Source organism: Silurus aristotelis (assembly GCF_946808225.1).
Source record: "Silurus aristotelis genome assembly, chromosome: 28".
NCBI classification, from domain to species: domain Eukaryota; kingdom Metazoa; phylum Chordata; class Actinopteri; order Siluriformes; family Siluridae; genus Silurus; species Silurus aristotelis.
Window position 1 is genome coordinate 10,652,184 of NC_139601.1, and position 13,805 is coordinate 10,665,988.

The 13,805-nt window shown below is 33.8% G+C and overlaps 1 protein-coding gene across 1 annotated transcript in view; it reads right to left on the bottom strand.

The window, feature by feature from the left end:
- The window catches only part of LOC310721987 (craniofacial development protein 2-like), a 112,829-nt gene that overhangs the window by 69,237 nt on the left and 29,787 nt on the right, over positions 1-13,805 (bottom strand). The gene's annotated exons all lie outside the window — the stretch shown is intronic.

The window sequence follows — 13,805 nt, forward strand, 5'->3', positions numbered from 1 at the left end:
CCATTCCAGTAGGCCAAAAGTGGGAGACAGTGGGTACAAAGTCAGTAAATAGATAAGACTGGAAAAAAGACCAGATGATATTCTATGTCCTGATGCAAGGTTCTGCCTTGTGCATTTCTCATATGCTTTTCTGATAACATTTTAGATAATATGGTGTGAATTTATCTAGTCACTCACTAAATGTTTATTTTTACACTATTTTCTGCTGAAGAAATGTGGCAAATGAAAATACTCCCCAGCTGCATTTCGCAGGTTTAAAAATATTTAAACCACAGTATTCTGTCTGAGACCAACAACCATACCATGGCCAAAGTCAACGAGAACATATTTTTTCCCTATTCTGATGTGTGTTGTGGCCTGTATCTGCTTAATTCTTGACATTTTGCTCCTGACAAATTACTGCATGATTGGATGAGTGATTAGAATTGCATGATTAGAACTGCATGAAAGAGCAGGTATAAATTATTAACAATTTTCATTATTGTGGCCTTTACTTTATAATGTCACATTTATTATACAGCATTGTACTTTTTTGTGCATATATTGAATTGCAGTAAATATATTTTGTTTACGTAGAAGTTAATAAAATAATAAAAATAATTATTAGAATAAATATTAAGTTTAAAAAGTGGTAGAGACGGTAGATAACAAAGGCAAATGATTGTAAATACTATACCTATTAATTTTATAAAATCTTACCCATTCACTTTAAGTAATGGCTTTATTCTGGGCAGGGCTGAGATGGATACAAAGCCCATACTCATAACATTGAGTGTGAAGCAGGAAATTGGATGCCAACTGTAAGGCACCAAACACGCACATTCACACACTAGTTCACACCAATACCAAACCACCTACTGCCATATGATTGGCGAGGTTGGGAGGAAACCAGAGAAAACCAATGCAGACTCGGGGAGAAGATATAAAACTCAGGGTACTCTGTTCTTACATGTTCTTGCATTATATCTAAAAATCATAAAAATGATCTAATTACAATATGCATATTACAGTACTGTTCACAATTCTTCAAAGATGAGGTAGATCAGAAAATATAACAGATGGCTTTTACCAGATTCTATAAAACCATTTGCACAGGAGTTCCGACTGCAAAGTTTATCTTAATCTGCTTTTCTTTTAAATGTGGTTTATATTGAGTGAAAAACAATATACTGGGTAAACAAATTGAAGAGATTATTTAGTATTTATGTAGCATTGTAAGAATCAGAGCTAAACCTGTTTTTAAGTAACATTCTTTGGCCTTAGCAAAGGCTGTTAAATTAATGATTTTTCTTTTCATATTATTATATAATATTATTTTGATATTATGTTGGGACAGTTATTTCCAGGTAGAAAAAATAAGGATTAATGTCATTAAAAATATTTGTGTGTGTATGTATGTATGTATGTATGTATGTATGTATGTATGTATGTATGTATGTATGTATGAATGAATGTATGTATGTATGTATGTATGTATGTATGTATGTATGTATGTATGTATGTATGTATGTAAGTATGCACACACTAAACTTCAGAGCCCATACCCATGTCAATAACAAGGCTAGAATTGCCCCAATCATAAACTGTATAAAAAGGGTGTGTCAAAGAGTTTGACAGCATTAAAGCATAAAATAAAACAAACAAGCTTCAAATCTGCGTCATAGTCATACAAAAATACTGGGCTTTGTTTGTAGAATAGATATGACCAAATCAGATATAATAATTTAGCTTTTAAAATGAATTGACAGTTACTTCATTCATTTATTCTTTCTTTCACTTTGAATTTATAAGACATATAAGATGAGTCTTTGTTTATTAAACTGTCTTTGTTTATTTACATGTGTATGTTTTTTGCAAATCCCTGCTGTATTGCTGCTTGTAGAAGAAATATCACTCTATAAATTAATTAACTCTTAATATCATTCTCAATAAACAGTTCTCCACGTAAGAGTTGGTCCTTTTGACTGATATGTTTAATTATTTACCTGGACATTACTCACAAAGTGAACAAGTCTAAAATCAATTAGGCAGTGAAACACTTTATACAATAAACTTGCATTCACTTCTATAATACATTTGTATTACTTCTACAGAATATTTTGCCTCATAATTTAAGTGCCATCATAAACAGAAAGACAACTCACTGAAATGGTTGTACCACACCTTCTGTTATGGCCTAATGATGCAATGCTGTTTTGTAATTCATTACAGACTTTCAGCCAAGGCCCTTCCAGATCTTTTAGATGTGGCTGAGTGCACAGCAGCTACTTGGCACGCACGCAAGTGCAGAAACAATGGGGATTATAAGTGTCCATATATGTGTCCTTTTTAATTGCTAACCATAAAACTATATCAACAAAACAAGATGTGAGAGGGCTGTAAACCTCTGATTGGTTGGGGTTTATTTTATTTGTTTGATCATTGATTGCCAGGGTCTCAGGACTCTTTCAGTGGGGAAACTGTGATATAATTATAATTATATATATATATATATATATATATATATATATATATATATATATATATATATATATATATATATATATATATATATATATATATATATATATATATACATACATACATACATACAAACATACATACATACATACATACATACATACATACATACATACATACATACATATTACCTGCTGTATTAATAAACAGAGTTTGTTCTTACTAGAATGTTTACTATATACTAAGTATGCTCACCTTGATGACTATATTATTAACCATGACAAATTATTATTGACCATGATAATTACATTTATGTACACATTATTATGTGTGGGACCAAATAATAATTCCTTGTAAGATACAGAAGATACAATTACATGTAAGATACAGAAACAGCATATAATTGATAATAGTCTGAATCAAGTTGGAGTTTGGGTGGCATTCTGTGTACCACCTACACTCCATTAATCTTGGCTTAGTAAAATGCAGAAGCACTAGGCATGTCATTAATCTATGTCATTAGTTTAAAAAGAATTCCAGTAGTGCCTTTGCTTTTCCTCATTTCATCTGCTCTCATGTCATGATTACATAAATGGTTAATTGCATTGCACAAAAGTCCAGCCAGGATAAAAAATGTATTTGATTAAAAAATACCGTCTTTAAGGAAACTAAATGCTTAAGATGGCAGAAGAAAAACACTAATACATTTTTCCAGTTTGCTGTATTGATTAGTAACTAATTACTATAGTGATCAGTATTTACTGCAAAGTGGGCACATTTCTTGTGCCTTTTTGTTGCTTGAAAGAAAAAAAAAAAACATAGTGGATGAACTAAAAATTAGGCAGATGAAAAGACATATTGTACAGAACATTTTGGACAGAAATCAATCATCAGTAAAAAATATATATGACCTCCAAATATATCTGGAAACTTTGTCTACTCATAAGTGTTGCTACATTCAGTAGTTGTGGGGAACTGCACTGTAAATATAAAGCCTTAGGGTTCTGTTGATTAATATTTTATACCACACTGTAAGAAAAAAATGATGAGGACAACGAAGATCGCAATGAAGAAGTTTATAACAGCGTAGCAGTGACAAAATACACGAAGCACTTTGGGTTCATCGGAGTCAGAAAGAACCCAGAGCAAACTCTGCCCAGATATTTTATATTGTTCTTCCCTTTGAAGTATAGACCGGATTTATTCTTTATATGTAAATTACATATAGGAAATGTGTGAGGAAACAAAAGGCTGGGGACGACCATTCTCGGGGCGGAGGTCAGCAGGTGACCCCCCCCCGGCAGGTCAGGAAGGGGTATTGTGTAAATGATAATCATGGTCTCAGATACCTTTTGGTTAGAGATAGTCCCTGATGGCTTGCTACTTCTCCCAGACTGATTCAATCAAGACTATGATTAGGATTGATACAACTGGAATTCTACATCAAACTACATAACTACTTTTTATCAATTTGGAGCCGTTTTGCGGATGAGCTGATTTTGATATACCGTAGGGTGGAATCTGGATTGAGGCAGACTGTAATTTTTACAACACTGACCTTTAACCACACAGCAGTGCAATTTTAGACAAGAATGTACATAATTAACTGTAAAGATGACAGCATGGAATACACGGGTGTCTTAATTCAATCAACTTAGATTCATAGTTAACTTGCACCCAGTGCAGACGTCATTGTAGACATAGTACACAACTCATGACGGTTGTTCTCAATTCTTTATCTTTTATTAGTTCCTCTTTTTCTGCCTCAGTATCCTAGTGTGGACATATTTTATCATCTGATTATAATAAGAATCTAATGTGTCTTGCTGTATGGTGTGAAGGATGTCTGTCATATATACTACCAGTCAAAAGTTTGGACACACCTTCTTATTCTATGTTTTAAATGTATTTTTATTGTTGTCAACATTGTATGTTAATAGTGAACAAATTTGGAATTATGTAGTGCACAAAATGTGGTTAATTTTCTTTGATGACACTTTTGGCATTCTTGTTAGAAAACCTTGAGTGGTTTTCTAACAATCTTGAAGGAGTTCGCAGAGGTGTTGAGTACTTGTTGGCTGCATATCCTTCACTCTCTGGTCCAACTCATCCCAAAACATCTTAAATAGATCAAGTAATTGTAGAGCCCAGGTCATATGAGACAGCACTCTATTACTCTCCTTCTTGTACAAACAGCTCTTACATAACCTTAAGAAGTGTTTGCGGTCGTTGGCCTGTTGGAAAACAAATAATGGTCCCACTAAGTGCAAACCAGATAAGATGGCATGTTGCTGCAAAATGCTGTGATAGTCATGCTGGTTAAGTGTGCCCTCAATTTTGACTACATGACCAACAGTGTCACCAGCAAAGTGCCCCCACACCAACACACCTCCTCCATCCTTCACAGTGGGAACCACACTTTCAATAACCATCCATTTACACTCTGTATGTCTAAAAAAGACAGTGTTTAGAATCAAAAATCTCAAATTTGGACTTACCAGATTAAAGGACAGTTTTCAACTGGTCTTCCACTGATTACTTGTGTTTCTTGGCCCAAGCAATTCTCTTTTTTTGGTTTGATCATCAGAACTAATGTTTTCTTTGGCACAATTTAACCATGATAACCCCTGAAAAGTACATTTAGAATTATATCGGAAAATACGGGAAGCATTTATATAAAACTATATTCTCTGCAGCAGAGGTAGCACTTGGTCTTCCTTTCTAGAGATAATCCTCATGAAAGTCTGTTTTATCATCAAGTATTTGATGGTTTTGGCTACTGCACTTAAGTGGTCCAAGATGTAATGAAAGCTAAATGTAGGTACTTGGGCAAACACTTTTTTGTTTACTACATGATTCCAACTTGTTCTTTCATAGTTTGGATGTCTTCAGTGAAGGAGGTGTGACCAAACTTAGAACTTGTCCTGTATAAAAAAATAAATGCTGTGGCCACATACAGTTAGTTTAGGCGTCAAGAGTTCTACCTTTGATGTGTGTATAGAGTAAATAAAAAATTATATACAGACTATGTGAGCAAACCATACAGGAAGGAAGAAAGTCATAAAACCTTCTGTCTGGACTTGACTGAGGTGTGTTTGTCAAATACTGTAGCTGCCTGTTTCCCAGATAACAAGATAGATTAAACACCCGACTCTATATAAATATAAAATAGGCTGCTAAGGAATTAAGATAAATTAAATGACAACTCTATTTGACTATTCTTTCTATGTGTATGTTTATTAAAACATTAGATGTAATTTATCTTTGGATACTACATATCTACAGACAAATCCATTAGTTTTTCTCAGTAGCTTTTTAGCATTTCTCAAATCTTCCTTAATATTTGCAAACCAGTAAGTGCATTCTTAAACCATTTTGTACAAACAGAAAAATACATTAGATTACTTTTAAAAGCCTGTACTTTTCTTTAAATCCTTAGTTTATCTCTGAAAAGTAAACAATTGTGTCAATGAACATTGCAATCATTGCAATCATATTGACAAGTTCTTTTGTCATTGGTCACAAATATGATCCTCAAAATGTTTAGTCATTTTGTCAGTATAATGGTGCACAGTTTCAGAATTTCTTGATATAAACTATAGTTGTGATTACAGTGACTAAAAATGCACAATATTTGACTTCCTTCTGTATCTATGAATTTCAGTAACACAAATTTATGTGTTTGATTGCATATATGATTTACATTGATTGCAAGAGACCAGACAGGATTCACACTTTTACTGTACTATACAAATGTTCATTCATTTCTTAGTTGTTAATCTATTTTCAGAATTTCTAATTCTTTGTTTTGCTCTGTCTGTATACACTATTCAATTAAAGGATCCCAAGACTCACCTTTGACCTGTTTTAAAGAACTAGTTTATTATTTGTTGATCTAATACCGTGTACTTGCCTTCATTAGTGACATTTAAGATTCATCTGCACAATTCATCAATTCAAGTCACATTTACAAAAAAAGATTGAGAAAATTTAGATGACAGATGATGACAACTGGTTTAACCATTTTGCATGCAATGATTTATGCACTGAACTGATGCTGAGATGTTTTGGGGGTTAAGACTATTCAGGTGAAACTAGTATAATACATTTTGGTCAACATGACATAAACAATTGATAATGTAGGAAACAGCAGACAAGTGTACACAATCGATTGAATGAATGTACAAAAATGTTCGCAATTTGATCAAAGCAACAAGAAATGTTCTTATGATGAGCACAAATGACTAATTGATGTGGAGGTTGAACAAGTAGTTTTGTAGTTGAGCAACTGAGAAAAACTGTAACAGTCCAAAAGCGTGCAAGAAAACATAGAACACAGTCACCACTGGCTTGCTCATCAGGGACAAACTTACACTTATAAAGAACATATTCATTCTTATCACTACATTATCTGTGTAAAGCTGCTTTGAGACATGTTTTATTGTTATACGCGCTATACAAATAAAAATGAACTGAATTAAATGTTAGCATGAATGAGATGTTCCTAATAAAATGCTCATCAAGTGTAAATATAAATGTATATATGTCTATATTGACAATTAAAGGAGTTCAAAGTTCATTGAGGGACTTCACAACTCACTGTATGTATCTGGTTAAATGGAGGTGTGCTTAATTTTAGTAGTATTTATGATGGCCTACATTTAAATAAGTATACTACTCATTTACATCTTATTTCTGGCTTGTCAACAGTTATATTAACTATCAGTAATTTATTGTAAATATTATTGATATTCATTTGTGATATTGCTAAGAAACAGTTTAAATCTTTAACAAAAAACTGTTGCAAAACTGCTAGTTTGCCTAGATGTTTATACATGTAAACCTGGTGTGTCATTTAACATTTCTTTCAGTTGGTCTGCTTCAATGAAATGGGACACAAAAGGCAAATTAATGATAACCAATATTTATAATATATAAAAGTAATGAAGAAAGAGGTTTATAATTGCAGCATGTTTTCATTTAAATACTTTCACTGCAGCTACTTGCTCCCTGTTTATCCTATCATATCATTCATTTATTAAGTTGTTTTTATTAAAACTGTTATTATAACTTTAATTATGCTCCAAAACATTTTGTGTCGAATATAATGTTTCAATATGAATATGCTGTATGTTTAATCTGAAAATACTACTATAATACAACTACTACTACAAAAAAAATATATATATAAATAAATAAATAAATAAATAAATAATGAGACAATCAAATTATCATGATAATGATGATGATTATTGTTGTTGTTATTATAATTTTCAGTATAAAAAGGGAGAAAAGCGTTACCTTTTCTTCTAAAATCTAACAAAGATCAGGGATAGAAAGAACATTTCAAGCTTTTTTGTATTCTTCAGGTCAAGATCCAGAGTTCAAAATCTGCTATACACTGATATTTCTGTTTAAAACATTGATTTTTATATCATGGCTCTGTTAATTTAAATATCACATTATCTGTTGAGAGATAATTATATTTTAAAGTTTAAACCTCTCGACAGAGGTCATTTAGTATGTATTTAGTTCTCTCTGGGTTTTACTCAATGTTTAACCTGCTTATGCATCTAAATTTGGTGTTTTTTGATGACAAAGTTTGTAAATTAATAATGTAAATGTTTTATCAAGTACATTTATACAACACTTGAACTATAATGGAGAGTTGATTCATACTTTTATTTGATCTATTATCTTTAAGTACTGATCAGAATGCTTATATCTGACAGGCTGGAGCAAAAGAGATAAAATGCAGAAGCCCCACAGATGAACAAGGCTAATATAATTTATTGAGGAATTGCAAACACCCTTTATGGATGTGAAGTAAATAATAAAGTTGATATTATTACCCAAAATAATTATAAATCATTTGCATGGTCATTAAAGCTTTAAACATCCAATTCATGACACCAGCAATAAATAAATATAAATAAATATACAATTTCTAAATGTCAAAAGAGTCCAGAAACTCCACTAGTTAATGTTTGACAGGATAATATCTGTCACTTGTAAATTTTGGCTCTCTGTGAGAATGTTTTGCTTCATGGTGATTGGTTAGTAAGCTTTATGATGGACTGCATCATGCTGAGCCCGACATTTATTAAAAGTTATTGCCCCTGCAATGTTATTTCAACCAATATTACACTTTTGCATTTGTTTCCAAGGTCATGTAAGTGGCTGAACCTGGCAGATCTACTGGTAATCTAAAACCAGACTCACATCCAAATTATTAATAATATGGGCCTGCTAGGTAAAGCAATGAAAAAGAAATTGTACAAAAAAACATCTCTTTTAAGAACTTACGATTTTTTTTTTTTTTACATTATGCCAATTAACAAACAGCAAATGAGTTGACTGGATGATTGGGTGCATGGACTGCACAAATGTTATCCAAATTGATTTGGCCTGGGTTCGATTCCTGGTCAGGGCACCAACCCCAGCTATTAGGGTTGCACAAGCCAGTGCACTCTTAGTGCCGGTCCCAAGCCTGGATAAATGGGGGGTTGCGTTAGGAAGGGCACCCAGTGTAAAAAAAACATGTGCTAAATTGAACATGCGGATCATGAATAAGGATGATCCGCTGTGGCGACCCCTAATGGGAGAAGCTGAAAGAAAGTTTAATCTCTCTACATGACTGTAAACAATGCCCTCTTTCGGTGAACTCAAGTACATCAACTGAAAAATTATTAATTATCTATCAGGCTTCATCAACGTGTTTAAAACTTTGACCGTCTAAGAATCAAGAATGTGATCATGTAATGATGAATGCAATAAAAGATCAGAAACGGTAGCCTTTCTTACCATTTTATTTCAATAAAAATCTATTAAATTATTATATTTTGTAAACATTATACAAATTGTAGTTGAGGTTGAATTGCATGCTACAGATTTGATATATGGTACTGTATGAGATGATAAAATACATATTAAATCTTTTCTCAGTTGCTTACAAACATTTTGTGGAAACAGTAACTCAGAACTGTACACATGTCACAGTTGATATAATTTCAATAAATTAATTTATTTCCTTGGTATTCACATAATATTCACAAACTTCATATAAATGCATTAAATGCTATATTTTTCTTTACATGGACAAATGGCAAAACTGCAGCTGAACCAAACTTTGACTTGAATTAATAAAGGAACAATTAAACAAATACATGCAAATATAAAATAATGCATGAAAATGAATTTATTCTACATAAAAATAAACCCAAACATTATAATATAATGATAATTAAATTGGTCTACTTTTGCTTATCACAAATTGCCCAAGTCTTACTGATTCATTTAACTTCTGATCATATACATTTTCTCAAAGGTGTCTATTAAAGGTAAAATAACATGTTGAAAAATATAGTGAATATGATGAATGGAATTTTATCTGTGAGTAAAAATGAGCGCTGGATATTTTTTTGTTGTCATGTATGACGTAGCTAATGCGTAATGCCAGCCAGAAGCTGACATTATAGTGCATAACAATATAAGTAATGTTGTGTTGCTGTCCCCCAGAGAAATAACATAGCTCCCTCTCTCCATCTTTGCACAGGGACCTCTAATTCTCTTATGATCTTACTTAATTTGCTATGTTTATCCTTCAGGTTGGAGCCATTCTCATCAATATAAGTACTGAACAGGGTCACATTTGGAACTCCTAGTTGATGTATTTTTACTCATTATGTTATGGAATAAATTGACGTCCCTATGACATGACTGTAAAGCAAGGATCAGGATTCTGTTGTTGGACAACACCATGTTAACAAATGTAGCTTTCTGATAATCAGTAGAATAGCTTTCTAGATGGCCCCGGCTTAATCATACAGAATAAAAACAGAAATAGAAAAAACACTTGGTGCTGGTACAGAAGATTATCTTTCTCATTTTGAAAGTCTCCAGCCACAGTGCAGAGATTCCCTCACACTTGTTTCATAATTATACCACTATTAACAAGGAGAGCTTTCCTCTCAATTTAAGTATTTTTGTATTGCTTGTCTTCTCTGCCTATGCCTCTTTTTTTGTGAGCGGTTGTATTACTTGTATTACTGTCACAAAAAAAGAAAATTGATGTTGATGTTGTGGTGATTCGAACTTAACATGAGATAAGTGTGTTCACAATGAGAGTTGTGGTTATGCAGTGAAAGCTGTATGTTTTGGGGAAAAATTGAAAATGTGCTCAAACAGTGATTGCTGCATTGTTTCTGGAACTATAGTGTAAACAATTATTACATAATGTATTTTACTACATATACATTGGTTGAACAGAAAAACACTTTAAAGGAAGGCCAAGGAACTGTCAAGAAATCCAAAAGCATTTCCACTGTATGAACAGTTGGGCACCTGGGTACAACACCAAATAAAAATATATAATAAATAAAAAGACAGGTTTGATGATAAACAAACAAAGTGTATGGACAAATAGATTGCAAATCAATGTAGAGCAAGTGACAAATTTGCATGACCATGAAACACATACACGCATTAGAGATATACTCATTGAATATACACTGACTGTCCACAATGCTTTAAATCATGCAGATACAGATCAAGAGATTCAATTACAAACATCATGAGAAAAATGTGAGCTCTAACTTTAAGCATTGCATGATTGTTGGTGCCAGATGGGCAAGTATGAGTTTTTCAGGAACTGCTGATCTCCTGAGATTTTCCACACATAACAATCCCTGGAGTTTACACAGAATAATGTGAAGAACAAAAAACCCTGAGGCACTGCAGTGAACAGGCAGAGGGAGATGAGGTAGGGGGCTAGGCAAGCAAATGTATTACAATTTCAAAAATTAATGTCCAGATTATCTTTTTACTCTCCTTTTCTGACTGAAAAATTATAATAGCCTGCCCAAGACTTCAAGACTCTATGCAATCATTTAATCATGAGGGTTAAACTCACTTCCTTCATTTAATTTTAACTATGTAAAACTGATTGTACTGGTCTGGGTAAAATATAGGTAGAAATAGGTTGAATAGTCTATATTAGATCATGCTGTACTGAAAATCTATTCCCTTTCTGACATTGTGCAGTGAATGCATCAGTTGTAGAAGTATTTCAGAGTGCTCTTTAACACATTAATACCCAGCCAACAGTCATCCGGTGGTGAGAAAATAACTGAAGACGGGCAGTGTATAAATGACACACTACATAAAAAATTTCACTAGGTTACGTATGTAACCCTAGTTCACTGAGGGAACAAGAGCTGCGTTGTTAACGCTCTGAATCATGTATAAAGTCTGGCAAGCCAGGAATCTACAAAATGGGAGCACGATGGCAGCGACATCAGCTTCGGAAAAAGGAGAAGGTAAGCGCTGCAGAGATGCAGAGACTATGGCCCGTTGATGCAGCTCTCGTTCCCTCAGGGAACTAGGGTTACATACGTAACCTAGTGACGTTCCCTTTCAGGAACTCAAGCTTCGTCGAAAACAATTTGGGAATGAGTGTCAAATCACACCATACTGACCAGTCCCTGCCTAGTGTGTCTGAGCACAACCAGCATGCAGGACAGAGGAGCCGGGACTGGCTCTAAAGTCGAGGTCTTAAAACCTGACAACGGTCAGCGGGGTGGACGAGTCCGCAGCGTTACAAATTTTTTGGAGCGAAACTCCAGTGGACCAGGCCATAGAGGCTACCATACCCCAGGTGGAATGAGCTTTAACTCCGAAAGGAGTGGAAAGACCAGAGGACTTATAACACAGACAAATGGCATCCACAATACATCTACTGAGCGTCTCGGTAGGACACAACCCATTAAACTGGGGAGGAGGAGACCCGAACTGAATCGAGTAGCCCTTCTCTACTGTGTGCAGGACCCACCGAGATATGTCTGGCAGGCCTTCCTAAGCTGCCAGGAAATCTCTTAAGGGAATCTCTCTGACTTTCCCAGATCGCTTGGAGAAGTGCCCTGCAGCCGTTGGGGCCTCCTGAGAGGCGGCGGGTCTCCTCCATCCACAGTGATCTTTTATTGGCCAGAATTTACACATGATTCGGAGCGTGAACAACACGGGGCGTTCCCAAAGCGTTTTCTTCGCAGCTTGAGTTCCCGAAAGGTAAACTGTTCTTTTAGGTTTACATGTAAATTTTACATGATTCAGGAACCCACACATATTTTACATGATTCAGAACCCCACACATATTTTACATGATTCAGGACCTCCCCATTCATGCATTTGTCATATGTAGATGTGTATGTTATATGTATGTTAATACTGTATATAGTGCATGTGTTTTGGTTTTTCCACAAGTTTTTCACAACCCCTTTATTTTCTAAAGTGATTTTGATGCCACCCCAGTGACACTTGGCTTTACTAGGATTCATACAATGTGTACTAATAGGAATAAATATGAATGCTTATTGCACAACAAGCTTTAATACATCATCTTGGGTCCCATCTGAACATACGGTTTCTATTGGAGTTGATGGGTGCGTGAAAGGCTGGACGGATATTCGTCAGACGGCTTCTGTATATGATGACTAGGAGGTCTCTCAGAGGGCCAGAACATCATAACCAACTGCCAATCACTAAAACAGAACATGACTGACATCTCAATTTGAATCAACTCAAGTCCCCTCAGATTCACAGCATTAAAAGCTGCAGCAGTGGGCATAAAAAAATTCATTGCAGTTTTACACAACTAATACAGCCTGTAATTATAATCTTTGTAATTGGTATAAATAATAAAGAAAATGTAAGTAATACATTTTGTTCATATTTTGTTCATATATATATATATATATATATATATATATATATATATATATATATATATATATATATATATATATATATATATATATATATATATATATATATATGTGTGTGTGTGTGTGTGTGTGTGTGTCTGGATACTGTATTTAGCTGCTGAATCTTTCATCAGTGAAAATTAGTTAGCTAACAGCTCAATTGTCAGACACTACTAATTTTGTGGACATGATTTTGCCTTCTGTGATATTTACTAAGAATTAAACAGGGTAAGACAGATGAAACAGAACACACACAAAGACACAGTAAACAAAGTATATTTTAATAACAGATACCTGTGCTTTCCCATTGTAAAAACCACCAGCCACCACTGGCACAGTATGTGTCAAACAGTATGTGATAACAGTATATGATAACAGAATGTGATAGCATATTTCTAAAGTGTAAACACATGATAAAAATCCTTTTTACCTTTACATGTTTGTAATATGTAATGCAGTAACAATGTAGTATATTTCTCACAGAATCCCATTGGGAATGTATGTTATTATTATTTTTCCCTTTTGCATATTGGTGTATTGGTGTATGTAATAAAATATTTTGGAGGATATGGACTGTCACTACTGTGA